Source organism: Pimephales promelas, chromosome 10, assembly GCF_988280905.1.
Source record: "Pimephales promelas chromosome 10, fPimPro1.hap1.1, whole genome shotgun sequence".
Taxonomy (NCBI): Eukaryota; Metazoa; Chordata; class Actinopteri; order Cypriniformes; family Leuciscidae; genus Pimephales; species Pimephales promelas.
Window position 1 is genome coordinate 30,969,004 of NC_142778.1, and position 24,791 is coordinate 30,993,794.

General features: G+C 37.5%; 1 protein-coding gene across 2 annotated transcripts in view; it reads left to right on the forward strand.

Annotated features, from left to right (window-relative positions):
* Positions 1 to 13,124: 13,124 nt before the first annotated feature.
* Positions 13,125 to 24,791, forward strand: part of sema4ba (sema domain, immunoglobulin domain (Ig), transmembrane domain (TM) and short cytoplasmic domain, (semaphorin) 4Ba) — a 77,519-nt gene continuing 65,852 nt past the window's right edge. Inside the window, exon 1 of one of the 2 annotated variants that reach the window (XM_089116463.1) lies at positions 13,125 to 13,698. The gene's annotated coding sequence lies outside the window, so the exon portion shown is untranslated. Of the gene's footprint in view, positions 13,699 to 13,938; positions 14,088 to 24,791 lie in introns of those variants that run through there. The other variant, XM_089116464.1, reaches the window with a different exon arrangement.

Genomic DNA, 24,791 nt, shown 5'->3' on the forward strand with positions numbered 1-24,791 from the left:
AAACGCTGCTTGTATCATGTAACTGTGTTTGACCTCTGTGAGACAGACAAGGCGTGTGTGCAGAATAAACACTGTAGTTACGTTAGTTAATCATACCAGCATACCGGCTCTGTCAGCGTTCAAATGAATAACACTCGACCTGAGAGAAGATCAACAAAGTAACGTGTGGTTTTAAGGATGTGTTGAGTTTTTTGTTGCCTTGTCGCTTTGTCTAAAAGCACAAATTATCACTCTTCCATGTAATGTTGAAATAAATGGATTAAAGCAGCTGAAGTGTTCTTAAGATGAAAGCAGTCAGTGTTTTCGAGAGATTTGAACTGGATTTACACCAGAGAGGGCGAGATGTCACTTCAGCGAGGTGAAACCAAGCAGCAGTAAGGTGTTCTCCCGTTACCCTATGCAACGGTTCAATATGTTGCCATGGCAACCAGCCTCCTCAATTAGAGAAATGTCCTCAACCCCCACTAGAGTAAGGCTTTGCCGTCTTTGCAGTGCGATTTGAGATTTATATATCCTGGTAAATTCATATATCCTGTGTTGTCATGCTTGTCTTTTCTGCAGTTGTCTCAGGCAGCGTGAAGGTTAAACGGGGGTTTGATGGAGCCGTCCACATGGGCTGTTTTGGTGTGGATGACAGGAGGACAAGCGGAGTGCGTCTGCCCTCCGGGGCAAGAGAATGCCGGCTGAATGGAGAGCAGAACATAACCAGTGCGTTGCCAAGGTAACGTGGAACAGAACACCACGGTGAGAGAAAGGGAGCAAGGGATGAGGGGGAAGGGGGATGTTGGGACAGGTAGGAGTGAAATAAGAAAACGGTGGTCACCCACTGCATAGGCTGTTGTACTATGATCGCACTCCAACAATTTGAGGGAAGTCCTGCTTCAAGGACACAAGGTGAAGAGCGCAGCACAACACAGTTTGTCAAAATGTGTCCTGCTCTTGTCACTACTGAATAAGAGCTTGGCCGAGCTTGCGGTGATCTTGTCCTTGAAGTATGTTGTGAGTTCCTCCTTCGTGTGAGCTTTTCTTGGATAGTACACACTGTTCGCTGGTTGACTTGTAAAGCTGTGTCCTATTTATTTGAGCTTTTATCTCAGTTTTTTTTTGGTGGATGTTTTGATGAAAATGGATTGCTGTCAGCAGCTTGCAGAAGTGAATCATTTCATGTTATTGTGCATGTGTGTTGACTGTTTTTAAATGACAAACTGAACGTTGTAACAAAAATATTTTTTTTGTACAAATGTTTCCCCTCCATCCCGCTTTTTTGTTTGTTATTTTTTTTACTACATGCTAATACAGTAACTTAACTTAAAGGAGAACTCCGGCGAACAATGAACCTTTGGTCTAATAAAACATCGGTACATAGTCAACCGTTCTCTGAGATTTGTTTTCATGATAATCGAATGTAAAGAGTTTTATCTCTAAAAACTGTTTAGCGTATAATGCTAGTAATGGGGGCATAATATAAGTAAAAAGAAATCGCTAGTTTATACCACTAACAAGGCTCAAAATAGCCCCACACTAACACAGAAACATAATGAGGGTCCATACACACAAAACGAAGCATTGAGAACTTTGTAAGTGTACAGACCGTTTAATAAGAAGATACTTTATAAAGACAGTTCACTTCGTGTATACAGACAGGAGCCATCTTAGAAAATAGTCTCGATAAGTCGATCCCCGACCGCCGTTCATACAGTTCGCTGAGGTTCGCTGAACTTTATAGAGTGCCGAAGTTACGACGTCACTCTGTAGGCCAAAACGCGGAAGTGAGTTAGCATTTTAGCACTTCCGGTTCCCTCGCTCTAAAGTCTATGGGATTTTTGAATGGGTTTTTGCTAAATCGCCTGAAATAAAGTTTGTGGTGAACAAAGCCTCTAAATATGTTCACGTTTTGATCTATGACATAAAACACACGGTTATAACCAGCTTGTGGTTTTTTAAACTTCATTTTGTTTCTGCTTGTGTTTTTTAAAAAAAAAAAATATAGGCTTCAAAATGTATAAATTTTGGATTAACTTGTAAAGATCATCTTGATAGACAAAAACGTGTAAGGGTCACAACTCTTTGTTAAACACAGATCTTATTTTTTGCAATTTTCCAAAAGTCAATGGGGAAAATGCATAGCTTTTCGATCGAGCCATGCGCCGCTAGCTTCCGAGTTGTCCTACAAAGTGACGTCATCACTTCGGCACTCTATAGAGTTCAGCTCACGCAGCACGACGTTCGTGGTTCGACTTATCGAGTCTGTTTTCCAAAGATGGCTCCTGTCTGTGTACATGAAGTGAACTGTCTTTATAAAGTATCTTCTTATTAAACGGTCTGTACACTTACAAAGTCCTCAATGCTTCATCATAATAACTGAGCAGCACGCCTCCACCCTCTCAGTTATTTCTGGAATATCTTTCTTTTATAAATATAATGGAACTGAGTGTTTCACCCCCCCTTTAAGTGTTACTCCGCAGTGGTATGAGCTGAACCAGTTTAAAATAGTCCAAATATAAAAACTTATTATAGGTGTACCGTAGTGATTCAGGATGAGACAAAAACACGGTTTGGAAAATGGATTCATGATGTACTCGCTTATTATATAGCCTACATTTAGTCAATTTTGAGCACAAAAAAAGTTACAGACTGCAGCTTTCATTTCATGACAGCAAGAGAGAGTCACATACAGTAGAATATAACTTCAGTGTTTACATGATGTCCATCATTTAGATTCGTTCCACCATCAAACCCTGCCGTGCGATTGCTCCGTGCCTGGGAACGTAGCCTCAATGTTGATGGTGCTACCTGCTGTTAGCGTCATAGCGGTTTCTCTGTGTGATCGCAGGCTGAGAAATGACTAGCATTTGGGACATGCTAAGTGTACAATAACATTCAAACTGTCCATTTGGAGTGCTCTGCCAGGGGAATCAATTATCACAAAGAGTTTCAGAGGGCTCAGATTGCTATTAAATGATGTCTTTCAGTGGTTTTGATAGGAGAATTCAGCAGCCATTTATCTCTATTAAAGGAACGTGTTGAAATGATTGGATAATTTGGGGTCAAGTTTGCCTAGCCTGACTGGAGAACACAAGATAAACAGTTAAAGATTGTGTTTTGATTTTCAGCGGTGTGTGCAGCAGCTGTGTGATATCGGGGATAAGTACTGTATTATATTCTTGTTTACAAAGCCAAGCTGTTCTTTAAATTAGTAAAGATTAATACTTCAGCCATGCTGGAAAACTATAGCTTTGTTTCCCATGGTGCCTGTTGATATTTCCCAAATGCAATGATATTATTTTCATTTGTGTAACACACATTGCAATTGAATCGTTGCTTTCTCTGTGGGGCATCACCAGCAGCCCTGCAGGGAAATAGAAAGAAGTGAAGACTCATTTTCTCTTAACCACAGTCTAATTTGTTTGCATTACTTCTTTTTTATTTCTGGAGTTTTGTCACAATGGTGGCTAGAGACGTGAATAGAGTGTTAAAAAGTTACAAGAGTTGGAAGAAGCCAAAGAAAACAGGCTGCTGATGCTCTGAGGTGATGGATCATACAGGTTCTTGGCATTGGGAAGGGTGTGCTTTGTCCTGGTTATTAATCTGTGGTGTTTACATTTGGTACAGTGAACCTTTCCAAAAAAAAAAAAAAAAAAAAACGTACTTGAGCTACATAGTTATGATTGGATTTTGATGGGTTTTTTTTTTGTTTGCTTGTTTGTTTGTATTTGGCAGGGAGTGTTTAACATGGGTGGATGTGATTTCACCACGTACCACATGTTCCTGGATCAACATCTTTGTTGATCCTGGATAAACTTTCCAATCAACCAATCAGATTTGAGGGACAAGTTTACAGTTTACATCAAGTTTAGGCTTAGAACCAGGGTGAAGTATCGCAACATCAGTGTTATTTACCTATCATTACCCTCTGATTTTAGGTAAAAGTTATGGGTAGGGTTAGATTTAAGGCCTGTTCACACCGGGACGAATTTCACGCGCGTTATTCGCCGACGTTTAACGCCTCGTGACTAAACAATGTGCGCCAATGTGAGTGTTCACACCAATGCGTAAAAGCATAATTTTTAAAATAACGCCTCAGGTTCGTTTTTTTTGTTTGACGCGCCGCGTCGAAAAGTATCCGATCAATGAGATTGGCGCTTTTGCTCATGTGTTTGAAGCTTCTGAAGTTACAGTAAAACACAACTTGGGGGCGCTCAAACACAAAACGGCCTTGCCTAGCACAAGAAGATATACGCGTCGCCGTCTACAGTACACAGCCAGGAAGAAATAAGACGAGGATGATGCAAGGCAAGATGAATGTAGAGCTGCTGTTCTCGTTGGTGCTAGAACATAAAGAACTATATGACAAATGCGACAGGGACTACAAACATCATGAGAAAAGAGAACTGGTATGGAGTGGTATTGCAGAGCAAATTGGCGCCATGTAATGTCTAATGAAAATCGCTTGGGTGTGAACACAAAAAACGCTGACGAATAACGCGCGCTGATATTCGTCCCGGTTAAGGACTACATTTTGGGACAGGAATGTTGAACAAAATATGTTGATCCAGCAGTTGGCAAAATCACGGTGATGCCGATATGCACCAGAAAAATACCGAACGCAAATTATGTTCCGTATAAATGTTGTCGCATGTTTAATTTTAGACTGATGTGGACAGAATTCCGTGCTAAAATACTTTCTTGTGCGACGTTGCTGCAAAACCCCTACTGAATCTACAGCAAGAAACACAACCAGGGTAACCAAGCCAGTGTAGTCTGATTCCCAAACGAATTATTCTTATGAACCGTTTCTGTTTAGTTAATCAAAGACATTCAGTGCAGTCTGATTGTAGAACGAATCGCTTTTATGAATCGGTTCTTTTTGTGAATCAAATACATTCTGTACTTTCAACTAAGGCCCTTTTTACACCTTGTATTAAAGGGTTAGTTCACCCAAAAATGAAAATTAAGTCATTAATTACTCACACCCATGCTGTACCAACCCCGTAAGACCTTCGTTCGTCTTCGGAACACAAATGAAGACATTTTTGATTAAATTTGAGAGGGCGATCACTGTTTCATAGACTGCCTAAGGGATCGAAACTTGACGGCCCAGAAAGTCATTGAAGAAAATTTTTTAATATTCCATGTGACAATAGTGGCTCAAGTATAAGTTTATCAAGCGACGCGAATACTTTTTGTGCGAAAAACAAACAAACATAAATAACGACTTTATTCGACTACTCCTTTTTTTTACTTGTAGGCCTGAGACGAGAGTTCAAGAGATTTCCACGACGCATGCGCGAGAACTGAGCTGAAGTAGTTGAAGTAGATCGCAACTCTCGTGCATGCGTCGTGAAAATCTCTTGAACTCTCGTCTCAGGCTTACAAGGAAGAAAAGGAATAGTCAAATAAAGTCGTTATTTATGTTTTTTGTCGCACAAAAAGTATTCGCGCCGCTTGATAAACTTATACTTGAGCTATACTATACTACTTGTACAAGTTTCAATCCCTTAAGCAGTCTATGTAGCAGTGATCCACCTCTCAAATTTAATCAAAAAGATCTTCATTTGTGTTCCGAAGACGAACAAAGGTCTTACGGGGTTGGTACAGCATGGGGGTGAGTAATTAATGACTTATTTTTCATTTTTGGGTGAACTAACCCTTTAAGATGTGGATCACAAATGGATGACGCTAAATACATGTGTAAACGGGGTCTAAAACGCTTTCGACCGCTTCCAGACGTAGTCGAAAACATTAGACCGGATTGCTTCCAGACCAAGACATTGACGAATAATTATACATCATCTCACTATAGGCTCCGTCCATTGGCGTTCAGTCACTTGACAACTGACACTTGCTACACTGGAAGTGAGTGTCGCATCAAAAGCAAATAGAACTCATTATAATCTCTGAGGCTGTCTACACTAAATATGCATGTTTTACGCTTCAGTCTGCCGTGACAACAAGACAAATGGAAGCGTATGAATGTTCGTTTTGACGTGTCCAGTTTTAAACAGCTTGTTTGTGTCTTCAGAGGGATCCCAGCATCAGAAGCAAGTTGATGGTTTATTTTTAATAGCGTCCTGGATCGCGTTGTATAATTATGTTTTTTCAGGGAATTTGACCACAGATTGTTTTGTAAATGAGGCACGGTGTAATGGAGTCCGCAAAAAAACTTTTGTTGAAAGATGAAGCAGCCGACTGTATTAAATCTGACAGCAAGCCATAAGCAGATGGTTTCATAATGCTTTGTCTGCAATGACGTTAGCCAATCATAACAGCAGCCGTTTACTGACCAGCCATAAAGGAGTCACCTTTAAAAACATCATTAACATTATAAGTAAACCTCAAGGAACTTCTTAAAATAATAAAATAAATCCATGTCATGACCCCTTTAAGGAACCGGAATCATTAAATTGCTTATTATTGCAAATCTATCCCATATCCATCATTCAAAATACCAAAGAGGAGAGCTTTGTTTCATAAATAAAACATTTTTAATTGATCACATATTCGCATGGCTTTCACGTCACATTTTTGTCATTCTTGTCTCATGCAGGACAACAGAAGATTGTTGACCCTTTTGACCTTTGGTGCCATTTTATGTTGGTAAATCAGTGCGTGAATCAGACGAAGCAATCAACTCATGCATGCAAGGGTGGATGCCATTCTTGCATGACGAATATCCAGAGATTTGATATGATCATTTTCAGCCCACATCCTCTTTTCTAGATTAAAGAGTGCATCACACACAAAGTAAGATTGTCAGCCGATCTGATTTGTCTTGGCAGTGTTGAATGGACACAAAAGGGGCCAGCTCTTTGACCTCTGACCGTGTAATTAGCGAAATGCTTTTAGGAGAGGGCAGTCACACTGCCACTGCTAAATATAATCAATCAGCACCATACTTCATGCCTGAGAAAACTGGACTCCCTTTGTGTGAGTGCATTTTTGTAATTACTTCACAATTAACCAACATTTATGGCACTCTAAGGCTGTTTAAAGTGGTGTGTATAGGAATCATTAATGCATATTTAAGTTTGAATGATGCGATAAGAGTTCTTTTGTGTTCTTTCATCCAATGGCTGGCTATTAGGAATTTGGATCATCACATACCAGTTTATTTTTTTGTAGTCACAGTGCATGCTAGTTTCAAATCGATTTATTGATTTAAATTTTGATATAAATGTCATTTATAAAGCAGATTTTGAGTGAACTGTGCTGGTATAATGTAAAGGAATATTACATACACTATACCGTTCAAAAGTTTGGGGTAAGATTTTTTTTTTTTTTTTTTTTTTTTTTTTTTTTTACAAAATATCAGGATTTACAATTTTAGGCAGCAATTGTTTTCAATATGAATAATGAGAAATGTTACTTGAGCAGCAAATCAGCATGTTAGAATGATTTCTGAAGGAGTAATGATGCTGGAAATTCACCTTTGGCATCACAGGAATAAATTACACTTTAAAATATATTAAAATAAAATACTGTTATTTAAAATGGTAATAATAATAATAGATGCAGCCTTGGTGAGCATTAAAAACGTACAGACTTCAAACTTTTGAACGGTAGTGAATAAATAAAATCATATTAAAACGATTTTTTAATACTTTTATTTTGATTTTTTTTAAACCTGTATAATAATTCCAGAAATTATGCCATTTAATTTAAAGTGTAATTTATTCCTGTGCAAAACTGAATTTTCAGCATCATTACTCCAGTCTTCAGCGTCACAAGATCCTTCAGAAATCATTCTAATATGCTGATCTGCTGCTCAAGAAACGTTTATTATTATTATCAATGTTGAAAACAGTCACTGCTTAATACTTTTGTAGAAATCTGATGCATTTTACTCAGGATTCTTTGAATAGAAAGTTTAAAAAACAGAATTTATTTGAAAAATGTTGCCTTTACTGCAATTTCTAATCAAATGAATGTGTGCTTGCTAAATAAAAGTAGTAATTTCATTGAACAGTATAGTGCAAATATGTATGGTTTTAGTTTGGTAGGTAATAGTTTGGATCATTTTTGTGTTTTTTCCTGTGCAAATTTTTTTTCCTGTGTCCATTCCCTCCTGAACCAAATCTGTTTTGTTTTTCTATTCTTCATGCAATTTCATGCCAGAATTTAAGTGCAACCAATGTAACCACATACAACATATAATGTCTTACTCATTCAGGTCAACTCGAAGAGGATGGGTTTCCCTTTTGAGCATGGGTTCTTCCCAAGGTTTCTTTCATAGACTAAGGGGCTTTTCCCTGCCATGCTAAGACATTGACACTACTTTAGAACAATCTGTAATCTGAACCTGAAGAACTGGCACCAAACAGAGTGTTCATAATAGCAGAAAACACTGTAGCCCTCTGTTCCATTGTATTATCTCAAGGATTTTAGGCAGGACAAATCTTCACAGCTAGAGGTCAACTTCTTTTTGCCATGGTGTTTGTATTCCTGGAGCTTCTCGCTTTGCCTAAGGCATTGCCCTGTAAGAGAGTTTTTTGTACATGATGGAAAACAGTACAGTCTGATCCGCTTTCTGCATTCCAGTCAACCTACAACACGACATATTTGGAATGTAATTCATGGGCTCTCAAAGACACTAAGGGACTCACAAAAAACATTGGACTGTATTTTGTACCATCCTCGTCATACATATTAAGTCCAATATGAAGCAGACAATGTTCCATTATTATTCTGGTCTGTTTGGGCGAACATGAACAATGATGTTTTATACAGTTTTGATGTGGTGAAGGGCAAACCAGGCAGTTATAATAGTCGTGGGCAGAAAAAGTAACTTAATATAAAAAAGATTACCATCAAATATAAACCTTTTTTTTAGGTCCCATGTTATATTAAACGTCTTTAACTTTTTTTTTTTCATTTTATGCAATACACTTATTGTAAATTGTACTTATATTTAAAAAAATAATTTCTGAAATTACTAATTCCAAGTTAATCTTTAAAGAACACTCATGATTTAATAAATCTTTAGCAAATCTCAACCTGAATTGCCTATCCATTTTTCATATTATATTAAAGTGTTCCTAAATTCACTTGTAGCATTTAAAATGTCTTTATTTTAATATATTTAGACAAACTAGTCATTTTAAATTGTCTGCCATTTATCAGTTAAATGGGTGATAAAATAGTGTGCCGAAGTTATGACGTCACTTTGTAGGCCAAAACGCGGAAGTGACTTCTGATTCCCTCGCTCTAAAGTCTATGGGTTTTTTGAATGGGTTTTTGCTAAATCGCCTGAAATAAGGTCTGTGGTGAACAAAGCCTCTAAATGTTTTCACGTTTTGATATATGACAAAAAACAAACCAGTTACAACCTGCTTGTGTGTTTTTTTTTTTTTTTTTTTTTTTTTTTTACTTTTTTGTGTCTGCTTGTGTTTTTTTAACTTTATACAGGCTTCAAAATGTATAAACTTTGTATTAACTTGTAAAGATCATCTTGATAGACAAAATGTGTAAAGGTCACAACTGTTTGTTGAACACAGATCTTATTTTTTGCGATTTTCCAAAAGTCTATGGGGAAAATCCATAGCTTTTCGATCAAGGGAACCCATGCGCCGCTAGTCAAAGATGGAGAGACTCAAGAAGAAGTGACAACGTAGAATTCAACAGGACGCGTCTGAATGGTTAGTTGATGCATTTATGTTACTAATGTGTTCAATCAGGATATTCTGTCATGGTAATCTATAAATCGCTCGTATAGGAACTGTTGTGAGATGTACACAGAGTGACTTTCTATTGCATGTGAAAAAATGGATGCTAGACTAAATGTACTCTTATACAACCACTCTTCCTCTTCTCAACATGGACTGCGTGTTCCCGGGGGCGGGATTTATGTACATTTTAGGGTTGCTGATGTCACTAACCCAGGAGGAATGTCATGTAGTCCCTACCTGTAGTTTGTTGTATAGTCCTTTTCTTTAAAAGCAAATATCTTCCTTAGCTTTGAACTTTGAGCGTTTTAACTTTTGGTACTGTTGTTTATGCTCAAACAGCAACGTTACACACTAAATAAAGTTAGAAAAGTGAAGCCATACTTTACCACCACGATTATAATTATGACCTGGCTTTGTCTTACAATAATAGATGCAAATCAGGCCTTTTCATTGACATCAATAATGCAAGGACAGGTAGCATAAAAGTGGTTGTTTTGCATCATGCTGTGAACTGATAGAACAGAGCCAAGAATGCACAACACGCTACATTCCACAGAGGACACTAAACCCCATCAATATCGTCCTCTATCTCAGAGAGCTTGAGCAATAACATCTGCCGTTTACCCAGTCAAGAGTGCACTGCAGCAAAAGGCCATGATTTCTTCTTCAAACCCTCCATCGATTGACCAACAGCTGCCACTATTGAGAAAAATCGTTTCTATGAAATCAAGTGCCAGTGAAAACAGCAGAGGCCATTCATCAGAAGCAGGCCTGCTCTATTTGTTAGTGAGATTTTTTTTCTTTTTTGAGTGTGGAATTACTGAAAATAAATCATGATCTCTAGTTAGGTCTGCTGCAGAACAAGAAGTACTGTGTTTTCACTGGCTCAGACTGTCCTGAAAAGCAGGAGCCTCCGTTTAATCACAAAGCCGAGCAGATTGAGGGGAACACAAAACATTAGGAAGACTTGTTCGGAGGTCTGCGTTGAGATGGACCTTTAAATGGAATAATAGCAGAGCTCACTGTTTTTCAGCTCTTGTTACTTTTTTTTTCTTTTTCTCAAATGTGTATCACTTTGATGTAAAGTGGTTTTGCTCTAGCAAAGACAACTCTGAAATCTGTTTGTCAGTACTTGGCTGCAATCTGCAGATAATAGCCGGGGTCTGCTGGGCTCTTCGCAGTGCCAATCGCAGCCAGGCTCCTCCAGCTGGGAGAGAAAATGGTGTTTTTGGGTTGTTGTTTTTTTTTTTTTTTTTTTTTGACAAAAGGTTCTGTCAGGCTCTTCTCAAATCCCGTCTCACAGTATGTGAGGTTGTGTATATAGTTGCTGTCGGAGAAGTAAATGAGTCAATATTCTGGTGTGTGTATACAATTTGGGCAAATTAATTATTCAAAATATATTTTTTATTTGTTGATTATTTGAACGTCATGTAATTCATTTCCCAGCCAGGAATAATGAAGACATTATGCTCACCAAGGCTACGTTTCGGTTCATTTTTAGTTATTTGATGAAAAAAATACAGTAAAAACAGCAATATTTTAAGATGTATTTTATTCAGGTTTGATGTTCATTCTAATATGTTGATCAAGAAACATTTCTTAATTATTATCAATGCCGAAAATAGCTTTTGCTGCTTAATATTTTCGGTGGAAACTGTGAAATAATCCTGAAAAAAATCTGTAATGTTTATTAAGCAGCACTGATAATAATATGAACCATTATTAATAATTGAGTACCAATAATAGTTGATAAGTAAGTAGCAGATCAGCATATTCTGAAGGATCATGTGACACTGAAGACTGGAGTAATGATGCTAAAAAAATAAGCTTTGCATCACAGGAATAAATCACGTTTTAAAATATATTAAAATAGAATAAGATGTAATAATATTTCACAATATTACTATATATCGAAATAAATGTAGCCCTTGTGAGCATGAGAGACTTCTTTCAAAATCTTATAATAACTTCTTATTATTCCAAACATTTTAGCAATAGTGTACTAACTGTTTCATTTCCCAAAATGTGCAGTTTGTTTGCAACTGTAAGCAAACAGTTTCAGCCTATGGCTTATCCATGCGCTGTCTTATGTATTGAACAACTACAGTTTTCCCTTTCACATTGGCTTTGAACGAGAGCTGAACAGAGTTCATGTCCCGGTAAACTCTCATGTTCTTGTGTGGCAGTGGGTGGGGATGGAAAGGCAGTGAGTGTGGACTGTCTCTCAGGACCATCAGCCAACCACTGTGACCACATGCTCCCACATCGGCCCCTCGCTGGTCTGAAGCTCCTCTAGATCCTGGGAGCCTCTTTGGCAAGAAGACTGTGAAACAGGCCACTCCTGATTCCATTTAAAAGCAAAGCGGATTTTCGAGTAGTGCTTGCCCGCCCAAAGCTCGGTAACAAAATACTAGGGTGTAGTGGGTGGTTGCCAGAGCGTTGCTAGGTGGTTGTTCTGGTGTTCTGACTGAGTTTTAGTACTGTATGTTGCAATGCCATTGGTAGGGTGTTTTGAATTTGGTTGTTTAGGGTTTCTATGAGATTGCTAGGGCGATTTATTTATTTATTTTTAGTGTGTTGTTTTGCAGTTACTATGTGGTGCTAAATAAATGGAAAATATAGCCTAACATTCTCAAATATAACAGAATGAAGAAACTTGTTTAATAAGTTAGAAATAAGGTGTGCTTGCATGGTCATTTGGCTAGAATTTATAATTAGGGTTGCAAAAGATACATAGATAGTTGCCTTTGCAACGCTTTTTATAATTAGTATATTAAAGGGATAGTTCACCTAAAAATGAAACTTCTGTCATCATTAATTACTCAACCTCATATCATTTCAAACCTTTAAGACTTTTATACATCCTTGGAACACATTAAAGATCTTTTTGATGAAATCTGAGAGTTTTCTTGCTCTCCATTGACAGCTACGCAACTATAGTACCACTTGAATGCTATAAAAAGTTAATAAAGAGATCGTAAAACTAATCGATTTAGTCCAAATTTTCCGAAGAGTTTCCGAACAGATTGAATTTTGGCTTTTAAAGGAAAACGTAAGCTCGAGCATGTTCGCTTGACGTGCGAGATGCAATGAGGTTCATTCTCGTGTTACGCAGCACGTTTGAGCTTCAGCAAGAACCAATGAGGTTTGTTCTTGAGTGTCAAGCAAGTTCGGTTAATCAATATTAATACAGTATATGAATAAAAAGCTTAAAATAAATCTTTTCATCATATAAAGCGATCAAGTCTCCTCAGAAAATGTGGACTAAACCACTCAATCTCTTTATGAGCATTTTGAAGCGTTGCATAGCTGTCAATGGATGGACAAAAAAGTTCTCAGATTTCATCAAAAAGATGAAGATGAATTACGGGTTTGGAACGACATGAGGGTGAGAAATCGATGACAGAATTTTCATTTTTGGGTGAAATATCCCTTTAGGTTTGTGCGTAAAAATCTTCCTATTTTTACTTATCACACCAGCAAGCATCTCTAAAAATGTAAATGACTGTTGTGATTTACCCAGTAATAAAAGTTCTTTCTCTTAGAGGGTTAGATTGACTGCATTATTGTATTTTCACCCGGACATCCATTATTGATGCCAAAAAAGGGTGTGTGCACGTATGTAAAACCATTGTGCGCAGCCGTAAAAACCCGATGATAATCCTTCTGACAATTCCAGTTTGAGATGGTTGCGGTGGATTTTTCCTCTGCAGGTTGTTACGTTATCCGACAGAAGGTGTAAAGGGGAGTGCCTCCTCTCCTCTCCACAGCTCTGCCTCCACAGGAGTGGAAAGCAATGATGTAATGTGCCTGGCTGCCCCCCTCTGCTGCGTTTCATTCCCCCTTTCTCTCTCTCTCTCTCGTTCTCTCTCTCTGCCGCCGCTGCTGCTGGTGTTGGTGTTGGTGGCTGGCGTTTTATGTGAGCTGCAGCCCTGGGCATCTCTGGGGATCCCTGCAGAGCTACTGTTCCTCTTCTTCCTGTGACGGCTGGGGCTCGCCCGCTCGCGGAAAAGACCCTCTCTCGTCGACCGAGGTAATTTCTCTCCAGCCTGACAAATGGCATGTGTTCAGGTTTTAAACGAAGGATAGCGAGGCAGGACAGCGGTTTGGGCTTAGGGTCTGGTGCACAGCTGAATGAAAAGGTCTGCGTCCCAAACGCCTGCTGTCACCGCAGCACCGGGTGCCATGGCAATAGATTGAATTTGGTTTCCCGAGGCTGCCGCTGTCAGTTGTTCTCTCGCGCGGCTCTCTCTCTCTCTCTCACACACGCGCACGCACTGCTTCTAGTAAGGTGTTGGTTACCATGGTTAGCGAAGGATGGATTCCTGTGCTGGCTCATAGCTGGGTCAGCATATCACCTGGAAGACTGCAGCCTTTCCAAAGGGGATTGTGCTCTGAATGGATCTTCATTGTGGCTTGAAAGTAAGAATTTCTGTTTTAATCTGTAGGCTTTAATGAACAGGTGAACTTGGGGCTGAGGTTGATTCTCGTGCTCTTCATTGCCTTGTCTACTAAGATTTCTAAATTATGCTGAGCTTGTGTGGGAAGTATGTTCCTGTCCAGCATGAATGCGACATGTAGATTGATTTTCCTGCATATTTATGCATGAGGGACTGGGTGTGTGCGTGGACAATGCTTCATAGTATGGACAGGGTTAGCCCCTCTTGCGGCTCTTGTGTGTTCCCCACTTATGATGTGGACAAAATCTACTTAAACACAATTGATGATTTCTATCTATCTATCTATCTTTCTATCTATCTATCTATCTATCTATCTATCTATCTATCTATCTATCTATCTATCTATCTATCTATCTATCTATCGATCTATCTATCTATCTATCTATCTATCTATCTATCTATCTATCTATCTATCTATCTATCTATCTATCTATCTATCTATCTATCTATCTATCTATCTATCTATCTATCTATCTATCTATCTATCTATCATTCGCCTGTCGTAAAAGTTCAAATTGTTTCAGGGCTCACTGTAAAATCGCATACTTTTGTCTTTTGCAATTTTTTTAAATATTTAATGTGTCTGGGCTGCTCCACGTGCATATGTGGTCATGACTAATTTATCCAGAGGATTTTTTTCTCCCTGTTATATGAAGAGACGGAAAATACCAGCAGCCTCCATGTCAATTTTGCATAAATAATTGATTTGCTAAGTTCGAGTAATTACTGCACTGTGTGAATATAAATCCATGCATTATAGTCGTAGTGTCTAATCTAGTCTTTCATAGTCTTAATATGCGCTCTTTCAACCTGAGTAATTGTAGATTTTAAATAGATTAAGGGTACATGCGTTTTAAAAGTCCTTCGGGGGGTTATTAAAGAAACAGTAGGCTCGTCTCAGTGTCAGAATCAAATAGTGTAAAGATTTTCTTTTGTGATGGGGATCTGTGAAATCTGCAGACCTGAGAAAAATGGCCCACTGTGATTGGTGGAATGGGACCATGTGGGCTTGTCGGGGGTCAATTTATGATTTCCCAGCGGGGAGAAGGTTATGTTTACTCAGGATGTGGTTGGCTCATGCAGCTAGCATGCTTTATCTGGAATATGTGAGCATTGCTTATTCCAACGCATCAATACATTGATCCAAAGGAAGCACACTAACCTGAAACCTCTCTCTTTTTAAAAAAAAGATAAAGCTTAGATTTTGTCACTCTGTCCAATGAGCAAGACATGAAATGGCTGTGGCCGGAACGTTCCCTACATGATTAGCCCATGTATCATGCGGTGCCTCAAAAAACAGTTTTCTCAGTGAGTGTTTTTATTGATTTCCCTCCTACCAGACAGTGAGTCTGAATAAAAAAATAAAAAAGCAGCCTTCCCCCAGGGAATGTCTAAATTTCATACAGTTGAAATGTTGCACATGAAGGATTTCGACAGACATTTTGACTCTAAGTCGCTTAGCGTTCCTTTGCGAAGATGTGAATGCCAGGATTTAGCTCCTCAGCAGGTGATTTCAACTGCAAAGAAGTTGCTGGAGATCTTAAAATAGAGCCGATGGAAGGGGGTGTCCTCCAGTGAGTTCACTTCCAGAGTAGGATTGTGTGTCCCCTAACACTGAGCAAGGTCAGGTAAACTCTGGAGGAGTGCTGTTTGGTCTGGGCTCATATGGCCCTTCGTGTAGAATTGTTAGCTGAGTGGGCATGACACAGTCTTTGTCTTATTGCTGTATTGTTTCTCTCACACATTCACAAACTATAAACCAGGACAAAGGCCTCTGAAAGGACAGACATAGTTGTGCGTAGTAAATTCCGAATTCGTGTGTGAGCATTGCGTTGAGCAATAAATCAGTTCTGTTAATTATAAACCTCAACTCTGCTTATTTCAGCCTCAACTGGGTTGCTGGTTTAAGACCCCTAAAGTGCCCCAAACCCCTCTAAAACCAGTCAACAGACCAGGCTGGGTGACCAACAAAGACCAGCAAACCAGTTTACTGTAAGAAGGGTTACGATGTTCTTTTTAAGGGAGGAAGTCAAGCTTCTGTGCCTCATACAAATGACACTCTGCACAAAAATTGCATGAGTCCAACCCAAAGTCCTTTTAGGCAAGTCCTGCCACTCGGCCGCCATCTTGGCAACGCCTCCGGGCAGCTATTTCGGACTACTATCTCAATGAATGGGCAGAGAGTCAGAACTGCACTTTCACTGGTCACCGGGACATAAAAACTGCATGTAAAATTTGGTAAAAAATTCGTATCATACACGAGTGAGGTCCTACGAATTCTCACGAGTGAAGTCATAGGAATTCTTACGAGTGAAGTCATACGAATTAGTACAAGTGAAGTCATACGAATTCTCACGAGTGAGGTCATACGAATTCTTACGAGTGAGGTCATACGAATTCGTACGAGTGAAGTCATACGAATTCTCACGAGTGAGGTCATACGAATTCTTACGAGTGAGGTCATACGAATTCGTACGAGTGAGGTCCTACGAATTCTCACGAGTGAAGTCATATGAATTCTTACGAGTGAAGTCATATGAATTCTTACGAGTAAAGTCATATGAATTCTTACGAGTGAAGTCATACGAATTCTTACGAGTGAGGTCATACGAATTCTTACGAGTGAAGTCATACGAATTCTTACGAGTGAGGTCCTACGAATTCTCACGAGTGAAGTCATATGAATTCTTACGAGTGAAGTCATACGAATTCGTACGAGTGAGGTCCTACGAATTCTCACGAGTGAAGTCATATGAATTCTCACGAGTGAAGTCATATGAATTCTTACGAGTGAAGTCATACGAATTCGTACGAGAGAGGTCATACAAATTCTTACGAGTGAAGTCAAATTCTTACGAGTTAGCCACCTCGTGAAATACGTACAAATTGGTCGCGAGATGGTGTTGGAGTGTCAAATGATTTCAATCCCTAGCTGAATCGGGTCACACGGACCCCGGACTTGTTCATGGACAACAGATGTAGAAAAACAAAGGTCGGTAACATTATTTTATATACGGTAACTTTATTTTACAGTTTCTTTGTTACATGTTACATTTAGTTATAGTAATTACTATAAATTGTGCTTAATTACATGGAACTAAACCTAAACCTATAGTAAAGATAGGGCGGCAGTGGCTCAGTGGTTCATGTGGGTTGTCTACGAACCGAAAGGTTGGTGGTTCAATCCTCGGTTCCACCTGGCCAAGTGTCGAGGTGTCCGTGAGCAAGACACCTAACCCCAGCTGCTCCCGACGAGCTGGCTGGCGCCTTGCATGGCTGACACCGCCGTCGGTGTGTGAATGAGCGTATGAATGGGTGAATGTGAGGCAATATGTAAAGCGCTTTGGTGGCCATTAGGTCTATGAAGGCGCTATATAAATGCAGTCCATTTACCATTTACCATTTAAAGAACATGTAGTTAATTATTATTACTCAGTGCTTAAATGTGTAATTCCACCATAATACAGACACCTGTAAACCAAAAGTGTACTTTGAATGGCTTGCACAAATGCACACTGTACAGAGTATCGGATGAAACAAAGTTGTGATCGTCTTTTCTTCCCTATGTGACATATGTCCAAGTGAAACAGCGTTTGAACAAGAAAAAATATAGGGTGGGACTTTCTAGAATTGATTGGATGGTTATTGTTTGCTATTTGTGGATCTAATGTGAGTGACAGTTTGTCCCGCCCTCATGTCAGTAAACGCGCCGTCAGAGAAAAGAAGATATTAGCATCAAGATGGAGGGGAAGTTACTTTGATTAAAGTTTCTGGGGGAAACTTTATGAATGTGCACTGATAAATAATTTTATGTAAATACTGCAATTTTGATTTAAAGACTTTGAAATAATGTGTCACAAAGGGGAATGCAGAGACAGTCCACTGTGAGTGACAAAGTGAGGGTTATAAATGATCCGTTTTATATTTAAAGGATAATGTAAAAATATTAGTTAGAAGGAAACAACATATCAATAATATACAACTTGTCATCGCAAAGAGAAAGTCTCTAAAAACTCCAATACGATCATGCATTTTATCCGCAGCACTGTGCCTTCTCTTTGTGTGTGTGTCCTTGGCTGTAATATGAATATTAAGAACTAATATTGACATGCCCAAGATTTTTTTAGTCACAGTTCATTGCTTGCCCAGGTTCATTACTCTCAGCTGTGCTGAAACAAAACAGATGCTCTTTTTACAGGCTCAGCACCAGAAGAAAAATGCCTGGCTACACTTTTTTAGACACGTCCTGTTTATTGAAACCTATTTTTTGGGGGGATCTGTCCATTTTTGCTTATTTCATACCAGGCAACAGTGTGCCAAAGTTCTTCGATTCTTTTTGTTTTCATATGATAGAGATATTTAGTGTTTTATATATGAGGTCTGGCTCAAATACAAGACTTCTGTTAGCTCTTGGCCCTTCTGAATGACTTGAATGGCAAGTCATTTCTCTGAGCTGTGTCCTCACCAAACTGTGCAGGGAGATGGAGGTCAAGTACAACCGTTTTTTTTTTTTTTTTTTTTTTTAAACAAAACTTGCTTAAAGTTGTTGTCTCACACCTCAAGGTCAGTTTGTTCTGAAATTTAAACATGTTTTACTCAAAACAGATATTGCCATACACTGAAAATCCGGCCGAATGCGTTCAATGCTGATGAATAGGGAAGCACTTAACTGACACAGCTATTGTCTGATCATTATTTTTACTGACAGGAGGGGGAAGGGGGACAAATGATCTATTACACACTGTCAGGGGAATTGTCCTGGCAGACACATGAAAGCAAACCATAGTTCCTTTGATATGGACATTTAGAGTCACCTGAGGAGAAGTGTGTCTGCTTTACGCTTGGCTTTAGCTGACTCTTTCTCTATTTCTCTGTGAACAGCACACATTTCTCAACTCAATATTTCATATTTAGAAAATATACATTGTGTACCGCACACTTTTCAGACAGTTTTTTGCAACAAGTGTTTGGCAATATATTCTAATAGATCTAATATTGTCGTATTTCTGTTAGGGTTTCATAAAATATCCAGTTTGGCGCTGAAATAGAAATTATGATGTATCAATTAATTAGTGAACAAGTGATTTTATAATCCTTAAAAACCTTAAAAATATTAAAAGTAGAGCATTTGTTACACATACACACACATGTACAGTACATGTGTATGTATATATATATATATATATATATATATATATATATATACTGTATATATATATAGAAATGTTTTCGAGATTTGTTATCACAACAAATCTTTTATTGTATTGATATTGTCAAATCAACTTAAATAATTTATTTAGTTCAGATAATTTATTATTTTGAGTTTTCTGATTAAATCAATCTCTTTCATTGTATTAAATATTTTTTTCCATTTCAGTCAACTTAAAATTTTAAAGCAACCAGGTTACTTATTTTTTTATGTTAATCCAACAATATTTTTTACAGTGTATATAATTATATATATATATATATATATATATATATATGTATGCGTGTGTGTGTGTGTGTGTGTGTGTGTGTGTATACTGTATATGCATTTAACTTTTTTATTATTATATGTCTCAGAATCAAATAGTATATAATATTATCTTATAAGAATGTTTCATTATAAAATGTATAAATAATTATGTTATGTTGTTTTAGTCTAATAGATAAATTTGAATAATTATTTACATCTAATTATAATTTTTTTTTTTTGATTTTACAGGTACTGCCTGTCAAACTTCTCCTTAATCCATCTGCCAATGTACATAAAAAAAAAAATAATAATTAAATAAAAATGAACAAGAAAAGTATCACAGATTTGGTAATTTTGTTATTTTTGTTCAAATAACTTAATAATAATTACTTGTTTCAGCCCCAAATATTGTCAGAAATACAATCATTTAATTTTGCCATCAGCTGACTTGCAGAAATGCAATTTTTGCACAAACGTTCAACTAATCACATGCTTCATGAGAAGATAAAAGACAGAAACGAAAGGCTGGAGGGCTCTCGATGAGTGCTGGCGTCTGCACAAGCTGTTGCCAGAGCTTGTAAGGTTTCATGAGCGTCGGACATTAGTCATCCAGATGAAAGTAAATGTGAGAAGTCTTTTTTTGATCTTTTACAAGTCAAAATTTAATCTGGACCCCAGGAGGCATCCTCCCTCAAATATGCTGGAAAAAATAGATTAACGCCACTATATATGAAAGGAATTTTCATGATTTACACACTGCTTGTCACACAGTAAACATGAGCATTTTAAAGCAATGTGTATAAATTTCACTTTCTGATTGACCTGTAACCAGTGTTTCGACTCTGTAATTAATGCAACCTGTAATTATTGTTTAGTGAGCAAACTGGTCTGTAGAGAATACTACTGAAGTTATGGTTTATCAATCTATGCAACTGAATCTAAATTGCTTTGACTATACTTAATTTAAACAAAAGGCTGTATTTAAACATGCCGATTCAGCACGTTTCAGGCTAAAGCTGTCTCCAATGTTGTGCTTTATACAACATAAGCCAAGCGTCTTTATTTGTCTCATTCTCATAATCCCGTTCAGAAGGAGCTTTGCCGTCACCTCCTGTGGTGTTGGCTATCTGTCAGTCTGTACAGAGGCACTATTGTTGATTCAGATTTAGAGAGGAGAATGGCACTTCACATCAGAACGAACTCGATGTAAAACCTATGCAGAAATTTTTGCTGTTCTCAGGGTGAGAATGTGCTTGCGAAAGCAAAATGAGTTACATTCTTGATTTCACATGTTGGAGCACACTGAGGATGATTGCAATACCCATTCAAATCTATAGAGGTCAGAATAACTATTTGTCCCTGATAAGAATATTGATGCTCATGTTATTTCAGTGTGCTTTTTTGATGACTTATTTAATACTTAAGCGAATACATGTTAATTTGAGAAAATGCGCTTTTTTAAATGTAAAATATTAAGAAAATAAGCATCGCTTCCCTGGTTAAACAAGGCAGGCTTATAATGAAGTTATAATGTTTATTTAAAACAAACAATTTAATAATTTACTCCTGTGTGACTTTCTTCTTCTGTGGAACACAAAACAAGGTATTTTTTTTAAAGAGATTGTCTGCCAACACAGTGCAATTCAATGGGGTCCAACATAGTATTGGATCCCATTGATTTATGGTTTTTTAAATATGTTTTGTGTTTTGCAGAAGAATAAATAAAGTCATTCAGGTTTGGAAGGACATGACGGTGAGTATATTTTCATAATTTTTAATTGTGGGTGGACTATACCTTTAAAGATGTCAGTCCTGAATAATCTAAACAACTCTAATCTGTGTTCCAATTTAGGGGATTACACACCCCCTATAGAGAGATTAACAGAGCCGAAAACTTTTGTGCCAATGCTTCCCCTTGCTGGGTGCACATGAAGCCCTGGGAGTTTAACTTCAGATGACAAATGAGGCCGAGGGGACCACGGCAAAGCTGCCTGGAAGATGTTCACGCCACATCAGTCAACCAAGAGGTTCAGAGGGGGGAAATACACTCGGTGATCTGTAGGGTGCTGGTGAAGTTTGCACGATTTGAGCTGCTCGTAAGTCAAATGACAAAATCTTTATGGGTGAATCTTAACATGCAAGTCTAAAAGTCATGATATGATTCAAGATTTGGCTTCTATGGCAAGACACATAAGTTCTGTCCATGTTTAATTACAAAAAGTGATTGTACAAAAGTTTGCAACTAACAAAATATTTAACTCACAGCTAAATGCAAACTTGATGGGAAGGAAGTGGATGGAAATGAATTTAGCCCAGTAAAATGCATCATGACTTGAATGCATTTTAGGAATTCTGACAAATACACTCTTGAAAATTCACCCAAGACTTTCGTCCATCTTCAGAACACAAGTGAAGATATTTTTGATGAATTCTGAGATTTCCAGTAGCACCTCAATGCAGTACATGAGATCCACGGGGAGGAGTCGGATTAAGATCCAAGGGGTGGAGATGGGTAGGATTAGGGGTGGGTTTAGGGATCAGGGGGCGGAGTTGGGTAGGTTGGGAGGAGTTGGATCAGGGTCCGACGACTCCTCGTGGATTTGCCAGTGAGGAGAACCATCTCAAGATTTCTGTCCCTCCATTGACAGCTACGCAACTACCACTGTGATGCTTCAAAAAGTTCGTAAAGAGACCATAAAACTAATTCATATCAACTAAGCAGTTTAGTCCCACATTTCCTTAAGTCCAAATGAACCCTTTAAGGTTTTATTTGCTGTTGACGGAGCCATAAAAAACCTTTTACATCAATGGAACGTTTATGTGGCGAGCAGGACGAAGCCGAGGGCTTAATTTTAAGAACTCAATTCTTTTTATCCTTTTTCTTTCTTTGGAAACACTTTATTTCGATCGTCTACTTTAGACAATCTACTAACTATAAGTAACTTTGCAACTACTAACTCTCATCAAGTAGACTGTTAGGTGTTCGTATTCAGATTTGCAAAGTTAGTTGGGGCATCAAAATAAAATGTTATCAGATATTAAACAGACAGTCTACTAATAATTAAACGTGGCAGACATGTTGTTGGAAAGTTACTTATAGTTAGTAGAATGTCAAAAGAGGGCCATCAAAATGTCTTTGTCGGTAACTACACTGTAAAAAAATATTGATGGTTTAACTTAAAAAAGTAAGTCACCTTGCCTTAAAATTTTAAGTTCATTGAACTGGAAAAAGTGAGTTAATACAATGAAGGAGATTAATTTAACCATCAGAAACTCAAAATTATATGTTAACTGAACTAAATAAATTATTTAAGTTGATTTGACAAAAGAAAAAATGTTGTAATTACCACTGTAAAAAAAATATTGTTGGTTTAGCTTAAAAAAGTAAGTAACCTGGGTTGCCTTAAAATTTTAAGTTGATTGAACTGGAAAAAGTGAGTTAATACAATGAAGTAGATTAATTTAACCATCAGAAACTCAAAATAATAAGTTATCTCAACTAAATAAATTATTATAAAGTTGATTTGACAAAAGAAAATATGTTGTGATAACAAATCTTAAAAATTTTTTTACAGTGTACATTGTTTTCAAAATGACGTATGTAATTGTAGACCAGGGCTGATTGGTGTAAAGGGGCGGAGTCCCAGTCCGCATCTGGCGTCTGTAAGTAAGAGGTTGAAAAGTGTCTCAGCTCTGCCTCCCGGTTCTCTCGACATGCTTGTGTCTGCATTTGGCTCGCCCCCCGACTCCTAATGACGGCATCCCGAAGCCTGACACCCCAAACCTACTATTCCGTCTGCCTGCTTAGCATTTCCCCTCAATACATAATTAGCGGCACTATTTCAGTCACTGGGATTCCCAACTGTGACTGTTCCTCTATTGTGCTCTGTAGTTCTCTTCCCTTTGTTAACTAGGGCATGATTAGACGATCTGTCACTGATATCTTTCAGTTGTTCTAGCATCCTCCGTTTTAAGTGACATTTTAAGGACCGGTTTTAACACCTAAGTGTCTCTCTTTAAGCTGTGATTAGAAATACTGTTTAGGGAGAAGGCTTTGCAATGCAGAAGGTCTATAAGTAAATATTGTCACTTGTGTTAGGAGGTGATTGTCACACAACCAGGAATAACACTATTCACTGAAGGTGTTATGAACGTGAGCCGAGAGTCGGAAGTGCCAGTTGCCCTTTAGGTGTGTTTAGTTTCAATTAATGACCTTTATTGGTGTCTTGCAACTCATATGATGTTTTAGTATTTCAGTATTCACTTTTCTTGTGGGATTGTAACAACACAAGCAAGGCAAGTTTATTTATTGAGCAATCGTGTTCACAAAGTAATTCACCTTACATGATAAAAAAAAAACTTAAAAAAATTCTTAATTCATATAATGATTATTTACTGTCATTTACTATAATTATTATATAATAATTACATTTTTAATTATGTATAATAATTACAATAATTATTTAAATAGTTTATTATAATAATTATAATATTAATTAGGATAATTTAATTATTGACATTGAGGGGGATAAAAATATTTAAATATTTAATTAAATTTTTTAGGTTAGTGGTCGTTCAAAATTAACGTTTTTATTTTATTTTACATTTAGTTTGCCTGTAATAATAATCATAGTAATATAAAGAAAAAAATATGTATTTATTTATTTATTTCCCTATTATTTTTCAATTAATTATTTATTAATTCTTAATTAAATTAAATTTACAATTCTTTATAATTTCGTTTATTCATAAATATCCCGGGTTAATATCTCAAATATTCAGGGTAGTGGACGGTCGATCATTGTTTTCCAAAGTTCTTCAACTTTTACATTCACTCCCACCAACATCGAATATTTAATTATTTTGTTGTTTGTAAGTCTTTTGTATCATAAACTAAACTCTTTTTAGTTTACTAGAGGCTCTGCCTCTAAACAGCGGGAACAATATTCAGCTTTTAGCTCCATTTTGAAAATGCTTTTAATTTCTACTGCTTTTGTTTCTTCCATTCACGCAGTGTAAAAAGTGATCAGTAACTTAAAAAAAAGTGAGGAAATCCATTGCCTTAAAATTATTCATTAAATTAACTCCATGCGTAATAGAAAAAATTAAGTTATGTGGAATTGTCACAATTTTTCCCATTACACATGAAGTTTATTTTAAGGCAACGGTTTCCTCACTTATTTAAGTCAACTGATCAATTTTACAGTG